Raw genomic sequence first — 15,656 nt, forward strand, 5'->3', positions numbered from 1 at the left:
ATGAGTTACATCATACACAAATATAGAACATTTCAAACTAATGTTCCGAAAAAGAAAAAACTAAATATTGGATCAGGTGAAACATATCCGCTCTTGACTTTTCTCATTTAGAATTCCCTCCTCTAACGAACAAGCACTTCACTCCTCATTAGTATTCAATCTTCTAACGTAAAAACTGAACTTTTACGTAAATATCAACGAAATGAGAATACAATCTGGTTTTATTTACGGCGATGAAGGCAAGGCCTCTTAATTAAGTTCTGTAATAGTTTTTCAGTTGCAGAAAAAAATAAAAAAAGCCAAGCCAAATGAAACAGTTGGCCTATGAAAGTTTAATAGATTTGTCAATTCCTCAAAAAATCTACTAATATATTTTCTTTATGATTACTAGCTAAGAAATATTACCACGTTTATAATTCAATATATTCATGGTATATATATATATATATATATATATATATATATATATATATATATATATATATATATATATATATATATATATATATTTGGGCTCAGGCCATGTCGTCCTGATGGAAGTTCCTTTGAATAGCTTCCTAGGGTATATTTGACTACAGTGATATTCCCAGAGAATTTTACCTTACCGTATCCAGAATTCTAACTCCTAGTGCAAATATCCCTAACCTTTCCTTTGAGGGATATCGCATAATATCAGACGGCGTACTCTTGACACGTCACATAGCTATCTTCACCCCGAATAGTGTTTACGCTTCAAGGGGGAAAGTGGCAAGAAAACGAAGGGGAGCCGTTATTAAGGTACCGTTCCTCACTGTTTTGAGTATCTAGATGACATCATCATCGCCGCCATCTTTATCCCTTATCTCGTAGCGCTATTGCTCAGTGATTTTCTTGTGCTCTCTCGCTATTTTGGCTTTATTTGGATATTATCATGCTTTCTTCAACCTCTTCTGCCTCTGGAAAGTTGAGTATTGATCTTTAAATTGTATAAATGTAAGCTCTTACCTTTTTATAAAATGATCAACGTTAAATTAACATAAGCAAGAGCTGTTGCCTAACCGGAGGCGTCATGGGCGCTGTCGTTCGTAATGCATGAGTCATTTAGTTAGCCAGAACGACCTAACCCGGTATTAATAGCTTTAATAATTATAGCTATTTAGCCTTCATTGCTAGGAATTCTTTATATTATGCCGATTAGTATTCATTTTACTTTCGACGATTTAGGTAACCAAACCTAGTTTACGCTAGGGTTCCTAGCCTAGGCGTTTAGTTGATAGTACTATCATGCATGATATAATAGACTTTCCTAGTGCTATAATTTTAATGAAACTTTAGGCAAATTTTATACATGTAAGATATATTTATTGCATAATATCTTCCTCTTCCAAGATAGTATACAAGAGAGTTTTGGTGATTTACGGAATCGATTCTCACTGCCACTAGGCTATTAGCCTAGTGGCTTTAGTGTACTTTCATACATGTTCCCCGATTGCCCTCATGTATCGTTTTTATTGATTCAGACGGAGATAGATATCTACTAGAATTATTATAAGGAGATGCTTGTCTCCTATGGAGATTAAGGGCAGTCCCCCCTTCCCTCTGAGTTAGGACTAGGCTAGGGTTTTCTGTCCATTCCCTGTAACCGCAAAGGCAGGGTTTTGGGTTTTGGTCAGATCTTCAGAGTATTTAGTCTGGTGCCGGCAGCTGGCTGGCAGGATGAATAACATTCCCCTGCTGGACTAAACTGCCGGCATAGAAGGCTAGACCTTCCTAGACAACACCTGAATGCTTTATATGATATTGATACCTTTTCCCTGTGGTCTAGCTGACTAGTCCTGTGCTGGCGGCCCCTAGGCTGAAGAATAGCATTCTTCTGCTGCCTAGGCCACACCGGCACTAGAACTCTGTTCCTCTTTTGTTTAAGGGTGGCGGCGAGGGTACTGCCGGCGTCTTTTACTGTATTAGCCTACCCTAAGCTGGAGAATAGAATTCTCCTGCCACCTGGGATGTCCTCAATGCTGGAACAGAGTTTCTTTAGGTGAGGTAGGACAGGCAAAACTGCCAGCTCTTTCCACACCCCATACGACCCTCACCCTTCCCCACTCTGTCCTTTAGTGATGGCCTAGCCTTCATAAACTCTTGGCTATCGTCCTACAATTGAGCCGGTTGCCGGCAGGTTGTGGGGCTGTCTCGGGCTTCTGTCTGTAGTGACATAGTCACGCAGCTCTCCCTTACGGACATAGTGCTCCGGGAGAGTTTGGCCGGCTGGGCCGGCTGCCGGCAGAAGATCCCTTTTACTGTAGAGTGGTCTTCAGTCCTCTCTTGGACTGCCACTCATAACCATTGGCCGGCAGTGACCGGCAATAGTTGTGGATGGGTGGAAGCCTGAATAATACATTCTCCCCTTCCATTTGAACACTCATTCTGGAAGAAGGCAGTAAGGCAGAGCTCTTACGCTATCCTTTACTCCATGCTTCCTCTCTCTCTATTGGCTAGTACCATTGGGTTCTAATGTGCTGGCGACTCTAGCTACCAATGTGCTGTCTAGAACGGCGACAGCCGGCGATCTGCCGACAGCCGGAGATCTGCCGACAGCCAGCGATCTGCCGACAGCCGGCGATCTGCCGACAGCCGGAGATCTGCCGACAGCCAGCGATCTGCCGACAGCCAGCGATCTGCCGACAGCCGGCAAGCTGCCGACAGCCGGAGAGGCTACCGACCACCATATATATATCTAATTCGGCGGCTGGCTTAGTGTGCCGACAGCCGGCGATCCACCGGCGGCCGGCGGTCTTTCGGCGGCCGGCGGTCTTTCGGCGGCCGGCAGTCTTTCGGCGGCCGGCGATCTTTCGGCGGCCGGCGATCTTTCGGCGGCCGGCGATCTTTCGGCGGCCGGCGATCTTTCGGCGGCCGGCGATCTTTCGGCGGCCGGCGATCTTTCGGCGGCCGGCGATCTTTCGGCGGCCGGCAAATTGCCGGCCATCACCATAGTCGACAATACATCGACTGAACTGTACCCTGGTGGTAGCCTTGCCGGCATATGCCACCTGGAACTACAGTACATGACTATACAGTAGCCAGTATATTTGCAATATAGATCATATTGCAAACAGAAAAATACAGTATATATTATACAATATCCTAAATTTTCCTACATACTCTGTGTTGTCATGCACAGCCTATTGTTGAGACCATATAATATAAAGAAAGTAAGTTCTTTCTATACACTAATAAGTGATCACTGATAACAATTCCCAATCCTAAACCATCTGGAAGCTAGAATTAAGTTACACTTACCTATCCTCACAGGGTAGAAATCTTTCGTTGGGTTTTTCTAAAATAGAATGATCCATGGTTTTAACTTTGAGGGAGGTCACAGCAATTGGCTGGGCAGGAAGCATTTGTATGTGTCTTTCCTATTTCATTTCTAGCTTATCTATCCTAAGCTATATGCTAATAAGAATAAATGTTAATTATAATATTTGTATACTTTATCCAGTGAGATGAACCACCGTATACTCATTTTACTTTCCTCTATTTACAGGAGAACCAACCCAAGTGTAAGCTCGTCTTCTGCAACGTGCGGAGTAAGAACTTCTGCGGCCATGAGGTGTGCAGGACACACTCACGCTGTTCCAACACCAAGGGAACTCTGAAATATTGTAACCCCTAGGTATGTAACATCTGTAAAACCTTGGTTACTGAGGTTTTCGGTTACCTCCAGTCAGCGGAGTCAAGGGATGCTGCAAGGGAGAAGCTGCGTAGATAGGAGCTTCCAAAGATGCTGTGATACCACAACCTCACTCAGAGATCCCTTGCGTTCAGATATCTGTAGAGTGAGATGTCTCGGATGCGATGAAGGACATCCAACTTGACAGGATGTCAGAAGTGTCAGAGGACATTGAAAAGGACCTTCTTGCAGGAGGTCATGAAGAGGAGTCGACTGTCGCTCCTGATACCGAGGAGGAAGAAGTCGAAACAGTGTCGGTTTCATCGGTTCCTGCCCCAGAACCAGTTCCCTTGACATATGCTCTTCCATCTGATGACATAGGGAAGACTCTGTCTTCCATTATGACTATGATGCAGCAGATGCAGACGCAGAATGCTGAAAAGGAAGCTGCGCTGAGGTTGGAAATACGCCAACTTGCAGCGTCGAATGTGGCTCCTGATACCGAGGAGGAAGAAGTCAAAACAGTGTCGGTTTCATCGGTTCCTACCCCAGAACGAGCTCCTTTGACATCTTCTGCTCTTCCTTCTGATGACATAGGGAAGACTCTGTCTTCCATTATGACTATGATGCAACAGATGCAGAAACAGAATGCTGAAAAGACTTAACGTGTAGGAACTTCCTTCATGTTCGGATGTAAACCCGTGGAGACATGCGGAGTACATGCCCATGACAACCGGGAATATTTACATTTCTGAAAAGCTGGGTTCAGTCCCCATTGAGGATGTGGAATTCTGGCCCAGCTTGGAGTCTTATCCAGACTGCTTCGTCCGTCTGAAGGCGGAGCTAGCTTCAAAGGAGGAAACAGAGCCAAAAGAGGTCATAGTTTTTGACCACTCCAAAGCACAGGCTTTGTTGACTATTACCTTGAAGGAGAGGGGTTTCACTAACTCGAAGGTGCCGGCTCTGAGCAAAAAACATCCGTCCTTTATAGCCTCATCTACCCAGGCCTTCCCCTTCATGGAAAAAGGGTACAAGGCAGCATTAAAGGCTATAGAAGCAGGAAAACCTTGCCCTACACTCGAGGAGTGTAAACCTTTATCCCTTGCTTTGCCTATGGACTAGAATGACTGGAAGGACGTACATCTTACCTTCTCAGTCAGGAAGTTGGAGGCAGATATTGCCGGACGCCAGTTCGGTGAGGACCTCCCCAAGTTGTCAGAGTTTCTCTTATGCAGGGAGCAAGACTCTAAAGAAAGGCTTGCCGCCTCTATGTCCCTTCAGACTACCTTGAGGACAATGGCAAGCGATCCCCAGAACCCGGATATGTTTATGGTTGTGGCCAAAACACATCTGGCTACTGTGACGAAAGACCTATATGGCTTCATTAAGGCCAGAAGGGCTTGTAGGGAGTTAGTGTTCGCCTTGGCTGCGATGAGACACGAACCCAGGAAGCTGATATCATCCAGTATTTGGGGAAAGGACCTCTTCCCGAGTGAAGTGGTCAAGGAAGTAGTCGACAAGGCCGCCACGGAGAATAGGACCCTTCTCCAAAAGTGGGGCTTGTCAATAAAGAGGAAGTCTTCCCCGGATGAGGGTCCCCAACCAAAACAGAAAACAAAAAGGCCAAGGGTGCCCTCTTGCCCTGCAAAACAACAAGGCAACAACAACTTCCCGAGACCGCGGTGCCCCAGGTGGTGGCACAACCTCCTACTGCCTACCAGTTGGTACCCCAGCAAGTTGCGACAGTCGCCAACCTTTACTCCAGCTTTTGAGAGGCAGTCTACTACCTTTCGGCCGAAAGCTAGAGGGACATTTAGAGGTTCCTCTAGACGCCCCTTGAGAGGAAGAGGAAATAGAGGAGGACGCGGTCAAGGAGGCAAGTCCTCCAGTCAACAGCAAAAATGAGATGCTTCCGGTAGGAGGAAGACTTTACTCGTTTCGGGATCGTTGGACCTTCGATCCCTGGGCCCACAGCCTGATCAAGAACGGACTGGGTAGGAGCTGGAACATAGCTCCACCCTCATTCCCTCAATTCTTCCAACACTCCACCCCCGTTCTGGAAGAATATATCCGAGAACTCTTGAGCAAAAGAGTAATAAAGAGGGCAAAGTCCATCAAATTCCAAGGAAGGCTGTTTTGTGTTCCCAAGAAGGACTCAGACAAACTCATAGTCATTTTGGACTTGTCGCTACCCAACAAGTTCATAGTAAACTACAAGTTCAGGATGTTAAACCTTCAACACATAAGGACCCTGTTGCCCAAAAAGGTATACACAGTCTCCATAGACATGGCGGATGCCTATTGGCATATTCCAATCAATCGCCATCTTTCCTCCTACCTAGGACTCAGGCTACTGAAGAAATAATACGTCTTCAGAACCATGCTCTTCGGGCTAAACATAGCCCCAAGGATCTTCACGAAGCTTGCAAATGCAGTCGATCATCAACTACACCCAAAGGTGTTCAGGTAGTAGCCTACTTGGACGATTGGCTGGTGTGGGCAGCATCCGAGACGAAATGCATGCAAGCCTCCAAGAAAGTGATCCAGTTCCTGGAACATCTGGGATTCAAGATCAATGTCAAAAAGTCTCGACTATCTCCAGCTCAAAAGTTTCAATGGCTTGGAATACACTGGAACTTACAGTCACACCGCCTCTCCATTCCGTCAAAGAAGAGGAAGGATATAGCGGGATCTGTCAAGAGACTTTTGAAATCCAGTCGGATATTAAGATGCCAACAGGAGAGAGTGCTGGGCTCCCTTCAGTTCGCTTCAGTGACAGACCCAGTGCTAAGAGCACAATTAAAGGATGCAAAAGGAATCTGGAGAAGATATGCATCAAATGATCGAAGAGATCTAAGAAGACCAATACCGACTCGATCACTTCTCATGCCGTGGTCGGAGGCCAAGCACCTGAAGAAATTGATACTCTTTCAACCACCTCCACCTCAGTCATCATCCACACAGATGCATCAAAGGAAGGATGGGGATGTCACTCTCACCAACGGAAAGTCTAACGGACTTGGTCCAATCTATTCAAGACCTTCCACATCAACATTCATGAAGCCATGGCAGTCTTTCTTTCACTGAAGAAATTGGCTCCTCGCTGCTCGACCCACATAAGACTGGTCCTAGACAGCGAGGTGATAATGAGATGTCTGAATCGTCAAGGTTCGAGATCGCCCCAAATCAGCCAAGTGATGTTGGCCATCTCCCGTTTGTCGGAAAAGAAGAGATAGCATTTATCAGCAGTTCACCTCCAAGGGTTCCACAATGTGACGACCAGACGCTCTATCCAGGTTCACGCCGATAGAATCAGAGTGGTCCCTAGACGCAGGATCATTCTCCTTCATCTTACGTCAAGTCCCAGAACTGCAGATCGACCACTTCGCGACGAGCGACAACAAGAAACTACCTCGTTACGTGGCCCCATACGAGGACCCTTTAGCGGAAGCAGTGGACGCGATGTCCTTCGGTTGGAACTGATGGTCCTGGATTTACCTAGTCCCTCCATCCAATCTTCTGTTGAAAGTCCTCAACAAGCTGAGATCCTTTCAGGGAACAGCAGCTATAGTGGCTTACAAGTGGCCGAACAGCATCTGGTTCCCTCTAGTATTGGAACTGCGGCTGAAGCTGGTCCCGTTGCCGGACCCAGTTCTGACTCAACAAGTGCAGAACTCAACTGTCTTCGCTTCATCATAGAAAACCCGAAACCTTCATCTCATGATTTTCTCTCCTTAGCAGTTAAGAAAAGAGTTGGGATTTCGAGAGACATGTGACGGCGCCGAGTAAGGGTGTGAACTCAAAGGCAGATTGGAAACGACTGAGTTATATTGTTGTGGAACACTCTCCTTATATACAAAACCTCAAGGCAACAGGACATGACAAGTTCACAAGACAGACAATATCACAGAGGAAAAACCAGACATGAATTTTCATGTTCGTTTTAGTGCGAGGGAAGAGCGAAGATACAAGCATAATATATACAAAAGGAATTATGTACAATTGTGTGAAACACGGTTGGTACAGACAGTATAAACTTTTTTGAAGAATATAAGTCTGAATCTACCAGAAGACAATATGAGTCGTCTTGGAAGAACTGGGTTGAATTTGTCAAGGCAAAGAAACCAAAAGAAATCTCAGCAGATTTCTGTTTATCCTTCTTTATTCATCTTCATGAACAAGAATTAGCAGCCAACACGATATCTGCGTGAAAATCTGCCTTGACTAGACCCTTACTGTACGCCTTCCAGGTAGACTTCTCTAACGAAATCTTTAACAGGATCCCTAAGGCCTGTGCTAGACTTAGGCCTGCAGCACCTCCGAGGCCCATTTCGTGGTCCTTGGATAAGGTTCTTCACTTTGCATCAACATTAAACAATGAAGATTGCTCTCTGAAAGATTTGACCCAAAAAGTTATATTACTATTTGCACTAGCCTCGGGGGCCAGAGTTAGTGAAATAGTGGCCCTTTTGAGAGATGAGGGCCATATTCAGTTCCCAGAAAGGGAAGAACTAAATGTTCTTCCTGACCCAACTTTTCTTGCTAAATACGAGCTACCCACCAAAAGGTGGGGTCCCTGGAGAATCTACCCTCTGAAGGAAGATGTCTCTCTATGTCCAGTGGACTGCCTAAAGGTCTATCTTCGTAGAACTTCAGACTTTGGGGGAGAACAGCTCTTTAAAGGAGAAACTTCAGGCTTAAATTTGTCTCTAAAACAACTAAGGGCGAAGATCACCCACTTCATTCGCAGAGCGGATCCGGACAGTACGCCCGTAGGTCACGATCCGAGAAAAATTGCTTCATCTCTGAATTGTTCCAATATATGGATTTCGAACGCCTTCGTTCGTATACTGGATGGAAGTCATCCAGGGTGCTTTTCAAACACTATGTGAAGCAAGTGCAAGAGATCAAGAGGTTTGTGGTGGCGGCAGGCAGTGTACTAAAACCTGTCGCTTAATACTGCGAGGAACAGTGAATTAATTGTGACTGTTATGTGAAGGGTGTGCGTGTTAACTCCTTACGGTACAACATGTTAAGTAAAATGTCACTATGGTGACATTATGGACTGTTCAAAATATAAAAGGTGAAAGAAGCATAAAGAATAACAAGTGTGTCATGTGTACTTTACGCAATTGTGAACAGACAGTAATGACAGAAATTTGAATAGAAAATTTACTGAATTTTCTTTTTTAGTGGCATTAAAAGTGTTTCTTTTCAGGTGAAACAAGTATTTCTGGTATTACTCCTATATTTATTCTTAAATCATTTCACAAACATTTTATATTATACTATAAAATGCTGATTGATTTACATATTTTATTGGTTATCAATAAAATACTAATTGAATTTTGCGTCTTATTCGCCCTGAATTCAGATAAATAAAGATGTGTTAGAGCATTATTTATGATCACCCTTTTATTTGCATATTAATAAAAGAACTACTGTAAACAAAAATTTACTACAGGTAAACAAACCCTCTTTATGTGTGTACATATCTGGTTTCTACACAGATAGATACTTGTCTGTCTTTCCATACAACTGACTCGGTATGCTTTGGATGTGTTGCTGACTTATACAAACAATTGTTTCTACATGGATACAAACCTTTCTGTCTTTGCATAGAGCTAGCTTTGTATGCCCGGGGAGGTATCAGTAGTTCATACATACATTTGTTCGTTTTCAAATACAAACTTTGATTGGAAGGTATACGTTGAGACCGGTATACCGTTCAGTTGCTAGGTTGTTCATATGAAATATGGAATCCTCGAGACTTTTTCCAGAGTCTGGCATGACTCTTCCCTGTAGGGGGCTGGAAGCACTAACATGGTTTATGATTAGAAGAAATGATGCATAACGGTAACATCATATGTCTCTAGGTCTAAGTGAACAAGGAAATTCTGTCTTGAGGTTAAGGCACAAATAGAAAATCCACAGATACATTAATGATCTGGTGAACTTCTATCTGGAAGACATGGCCTGAGCCCAAAAAATGGATTTTGAGCGAAGCGAAAAATAAATTTTTGGTTGAGATAGCCATGTCATCCAGATTTACCTGCCCTACTTTTTATAAAAAAGGGCTGGAAGGATCCCTCCCGAAAGTACTGTATCTGTAGCACCTCGCTTAATGCTACAAAGAATAAAGATGGCGGTGATGATGACGTCATCTAGATACTCAAAAAAGTAATGAGCGGTACCTTAATAACCGCACCCCCATTCGTTTTCTTGCCACTTTCCCCCTCAAAGTGTAAATGCTATTCAGATCTGAACCAAAACAAAATCCAAAACAAACTACTGTACATGAATATCGACTGGAAACTCAACCCACCTATGGCATCGCACATGGGCGGCGTATGGGAGCGCCAGATCCGTACCATTCGGAAAGTTCTATCTGCGCTATTCTTCGACCATGGGACTCGCCTCGATGACGAATCATTCCGCACGCTACTCTGCGAGGTAGAATATATTGTGAACTCAAGACCGATCACGACCTGTTTTGATGATCCTGACGACATGGAACCACTAAGTCCGAGTCAAATCCTCCATATGAAGTTTGTTGTCTAGTTATCGCGATGGTTAATGTTAAGGTTTGCTGTGTGGTAGTTTGCTGGTTCGAGCCTATGCTCGGCCATATGAATTGTTTACTTGGTGTTGGGTTGTTTTAGCTAATTTACGCATAGTTCTCGGTCACGTGAACTTTATGGTAATCTACAGTGTCTTCCTGTAAACAAATGAGGAAACTTATCAGTTTAAAAAGTGATTTCATACAGAACGAATATAACGAAAATTGGTATTTACTGAGGAATATTTGGACCGTTTGTTATAGGAACACAATTGTAAGTAAACGCCTATTATATACTGTTTTGGAATAACGGATTCATCTTTTCCCATTTGTAAACCTACATGTTACATAACGTATGTCTTTAGATGAGCCTTAATTATATTGATTTTGTGTATGACCTTTTTGTAATTAGCAGTTATACATGCATAATTTACTTAATTAAGCTTTGCATATTGTTTCTATCAGTCTTAGTTATTTAACTTAATAATTTTGTGTACATTAGCATATTATTTATACGTTGATTTCTTTTTCATTTATCCATAGTAATTGAATCACATCACGTCACTTCACATCACTTCAAGTTATGCTACATACGTCAAGTCTACATGTATAAACTCCTAACAATATAACCACATCGATGTTAACGTCATGGATCTAATAAAGAACTATATGTGCGTGTCAAAATTGTGTTTCTCCATCATTCAAGTTAAGCAATAGAAAAATAGTGCATTAACATCATTTGGCAAATCGGCTACGTCCGAAAAGGTGCGAGCCAAAGCACGCCTCGCCGAGTTGCTTGCCGAAAAAGAACTTGTGACAAAGAAAAAGGAACAGGAGGCAAAGACAGAAGAGATTCTATTGGATATTGAAATAGCCAAGACTCGAGCAAAAGCACGTGTTTTTGCAGAAACCGAAAATGACATTGGCGACGGCAATGTTGGTAACAAAGACAATGAGACACATACCAGCATTATTGTGCAACGAGCCAACCATCAAGACGTGAATGTTATGGTTGCTGGACCTAGTGTAGCTGCCCCTGGAATTTGTGCGAGTGAAGGTGCTAACACGGCTAGGGGTGGCAATATGGCTAACCAGGTTATACTCCCTGTCACCTAGAAAAATAGTGCATTAACATCGTTCAATTAAATTGTTAAACTACCATCAACGAATCACGCTGAAATTCTATAATAACTCTTATACGTGAGTCTTAAGAAGTGGAATTACTGCCTGTTATAAACAACTACAGACAAGATGGAGTCGTCTGATAAGACTGTTCAGAATAGTGCTCCCGTCGAAAAGTCGGGTACGACAGTTAATATTCGAACATTAAAAAATAAATTGAGATCATCACTTGGCAACGTAACGAAAAAACGCAACGAACTCATAGGCCTCATGTCAAATCCGGACAACCTGCACTTGGTGAAAATGTGTCTAGAAGAATATAACGAAGCTTTTGATAAGTACAAAGAAAACTTCAATTGTGTCATGGATAACATCTCAGACGAATTGGAGGAGGACCAGGAATTGTCAAGATATGAGACCAAGGAAATTAGCATTCTGCAATTCCGAAACCATACTGGTGAATGGATAGCTATAAACGAAAAACGACTTGAAGAAGACCTGGAGAGTCTTTTAAGCCGATCTGGTTCAAAACGTTCTTCCAAACGGCCTTCTTCCCTTCCTTCTGGCAAATCGGCTACGTCCGAAAAGATGCGAGCCAAAGCACGCCTCGCCGAGTTGCTTGCCGAAAAAGAACTTGTGACAAAGAAAAAGGAACAGGAGGCAAAGACAGAAGAGATTCTATTGGATATCGAAATAGCCAAGACTCGAGCAAAAGCACGTGTTTTTGCAGAAACCGAAAATGACATTGGCGACGGCAATGTTGGTAACAAAGACAATGAGACACATACCAGCATTATTGTGCAACGAGCCAACCATCAAGACGTGAATGTTATGGTTGCTGGACCTAGTGTAGCTGCCCCTGGAATTTGTGCGAGTGAAGGTGCTAACACGGCTAGGGGTGGCAATATGGCTAACCAGGTTATACTCCCTGTCACCTAGAAAAATAGTGCATTAACATATATATATATATATATATATATATATATATATATATATATATATATATATATATATATATATATATATATATATGACATATTATTGAATTATAAATAATCTTTACTCAAATATAATCACAACCAGTAAACATGCATATTCAGAAACACTCCAAATTCACATTCAGGAATACTATATATGTACATTGGGATCACTACATGATATTTCAGAAATGCAACACAGGGGGATTCCAAAACACTATATCTGCATATTCAGAAGCCGCATACCTGCTCATTATAGCTTAATATCATATGCATTAATCTAAAGCTAAAAAAATACTTTCATCATTTCAATGTGAATTATGAATATAACTTCAAATGCTTCCTAAATTAAAATGATCTTCTCATTCATGATGAATATCGGAGGATAGATTGAGGTTTTATGGTACATTTTTTTTTATTCCGAAGGTGGGTTGTCAGGATTATCAAACCTAAATTACTTACACTTGTATTTGAATATATGTAATTTTATAGTATTATGTACATTAAGAACGTATTTACTTTTGAATATTTGCAGGGAATGTTAGTGTAATGATTACCAGATTCCTAAAATGGGTCACTGAATATTTCAACTAAGCCTTCTTTTCTCTTCCAAATCTCAGCCTGTAACGCTACAAACACCCTCCAGTAATGCGTACAGTACACCACTTGACTTGCTCTAATGACAATAATTACTCATTTCTCTTTAGACACTCAAAAAAGTTGCAATCTGAAATCCTTTCGATATTGGCGAAGAAAGGTTTTTTTTTTCTGGATGCAGAATAGTTTGTTCATGGTGTTGCTAATATTATAGGATCGACCAATATCAGTAGTAGATTTGTAGATATTATTAGTTCAGAAGCCATAAACTGAACCTGTCAAAAATACCCACCAAGAATGTTATTGTTGATTTTGATAGAGGAAGTCCTGTCAAATCAAATTCTCAACGATGCCACGAGGGCATCGTTGAGGGCTTTTAGTAAATCAATATTGTCCAAGATGGCTGCCAAGTAGAAGCAAAAACTAGAAAAATATCACAAAATCGTTATTTTTACCCTAAATTTACACTTTAAAAATATCTTGTTTTATACATGAATGAGGTCATAGCATTTATTCACATGGACAAAATAAATAAGTAGGCTTTGTTGAAAATAAGCACCAAATACTTGAAATTATATGGTTTAAAAATACCAGGAACAAAGTATTTTCACCTTTTGATTTGTCCCAAATTATCAGTAGGCATTTATTTTTTATTTTTTAATTTTTTTTTTACATGAAGTACTGGAGAAAATTATCTAATGGTTGATTAATTGAAATATATATTACACTGTTAAATTATTGTTGAACACTGATGTATTGTTTATTGATATTATATCCCCCAGGTAAGCTGAAGAATGAGCATATGAAACTCCATACAATATATCATGATGAATGCAGCCGGTAATTTCATTCATTCAATATTGCTTCATATGTCTTACATTCATCATAACGGCATTCAATCGTGCAGAATGTGAATCAGACAGGCACCCTCACTTTTGAGCAATGTGCTAGATGTCATGCTTCTTTGCATCTTAATTAACTACATTCCACGGATTATCTTCCACCTGATGCTCCTCAAATGTTCCAGTAGGGCCATAATACCATGATGGGTGTAGCTGGTGTACCACACTCAACAATAGTTTGACATATACATTGAGTCACCATTCATGCGTTATGGTCACAGTCAAGGTGGTTTGACTGGAATTACATTGAATGATAATAATCTCAGCCTTCACTCCCGCAGCATGCTTGCCCATGACATTGCAGTGATGAGGGAAAACATTTCCCAGTGTGTTAGCCTTCATAAAGAAAAAATATGAAGAAAAGCTCCATCAAAAGCTTCAGCAATACACTCATCCTCTGGATCCTCACTGTCAACTCCCTGAGCTATTCAATATTGTTACAGAACGTATGGCCAGTTCTTCAGTCATTGTTCACATTGCACTACATTTAGTTTGTGAATGCACGGAAAACTATGAAGCTAAATTACTTGAAGGCTTTTATGACCTTATTAGCAGTCATGTGATACCCCTATCAAAAAAAAAAAAAAAAAAAAAAAAAAAAAAAACCATCAAGGTAGGCTCAGATGTATCATTTGATACAGAATTGATTTTCAATAGAACACTTGAAATTATAGAGTCTATGAATTTCAGTTAGAAAGAATTGTTTGGCCATGGTCTTGCACTTATTCCAACTTCCCTCTTCACTGACGATGGCAGTCTGCACCAAGGAAAATAAAAATCAAAGCTCTAAACATTTCTTGAAGTAGACCATTCATCTCGAATTATGATAAAACCTGGCGTTGCTATTGTTGACGTCTGTGCAATGCTCTGGATAGTACAATGGCAGATTTTAGGCGCAGTTAAAGACCTAGCACTACTTCTAGAGTGATATATCCAAAAGAAGCTCCTGGAATATGACGTCTATCTCTTTTTTGACCAATATTATCCATACAGCGTAAAGGGATGCATTCGAAGCCAGAGATCATCTGTTCAATGCAGTGACCCTTTCCATCTTACTGCGCAATTATCACTTCCATCACAATCTGTATCACTCACAGCAGTGGTCGACAAAGCTCCAATTATTGATATAATTTGTGAAGACCTAGTTGAATCCTTCCAAATGAAATCCATAAAGGACACATACACGAAGGAAGGATTTGACTGTAAAGCATGAAGAAGATGATGTAATTACTGTCAACTAGGCCATTCATGTAGCAAAGCAAGATGCAAATAGTATATTTGTAGTGAATGATAACACATGTGTGTTCATCTTACTGCTGTATTGCCAAGGACTTCTGGTTCTGGAGAATGATATATTAATGATCCCCACTAATTTTAAACGTACTTCTTTAAATATTGTATATGAATCTAAACAGACCAGCATAGGAAATACTACCAAGAAGTAACCAGATTTGATACTTTGAGTTTTATCTCTTAATGACTTTCCCGATTCCTTGTGTTGTCCTACAGTGGATGCTCTTCAGAACTCATTATCAATCAATACTAACATAGAACTTATCTCTTTGTATATGATTAGAATCATTAGGGATAGCAAGCATTATTATATGAGTAACCTTTTCTCCCATCTTTTCTTTTGTCATGTTGATGAAGTATTGAAAATTATCCGACTTATTCTTGATATTTCTAGCAATTATCCAAAGTCCCAAGATCTGCCATTTTCGACACTATAAATGTTGTTAAACTTTAAATCAAACTGCTCTATTAAATAACCTTTTTATTCACTGTTTCACGTCTAAAGCAAACATTGGTTTCATAGATGTGTCCATAAATGATATTCATTTAATCTTCAT

This window comes from Palaemon carinicauda, chromosome 23, assembly GCF_036898095.1.
Source record: "Palaemon carinicauda isolate YSFRI2023 chromosome 23, ASM3689809v2, whole genome shotgun sequence".
NCBI lineage: Eukaryota > Metazoa > Arthropoda > Malacostraca > Decapoda > Palaemonidae > Palaemon > Palaemon carinicauda.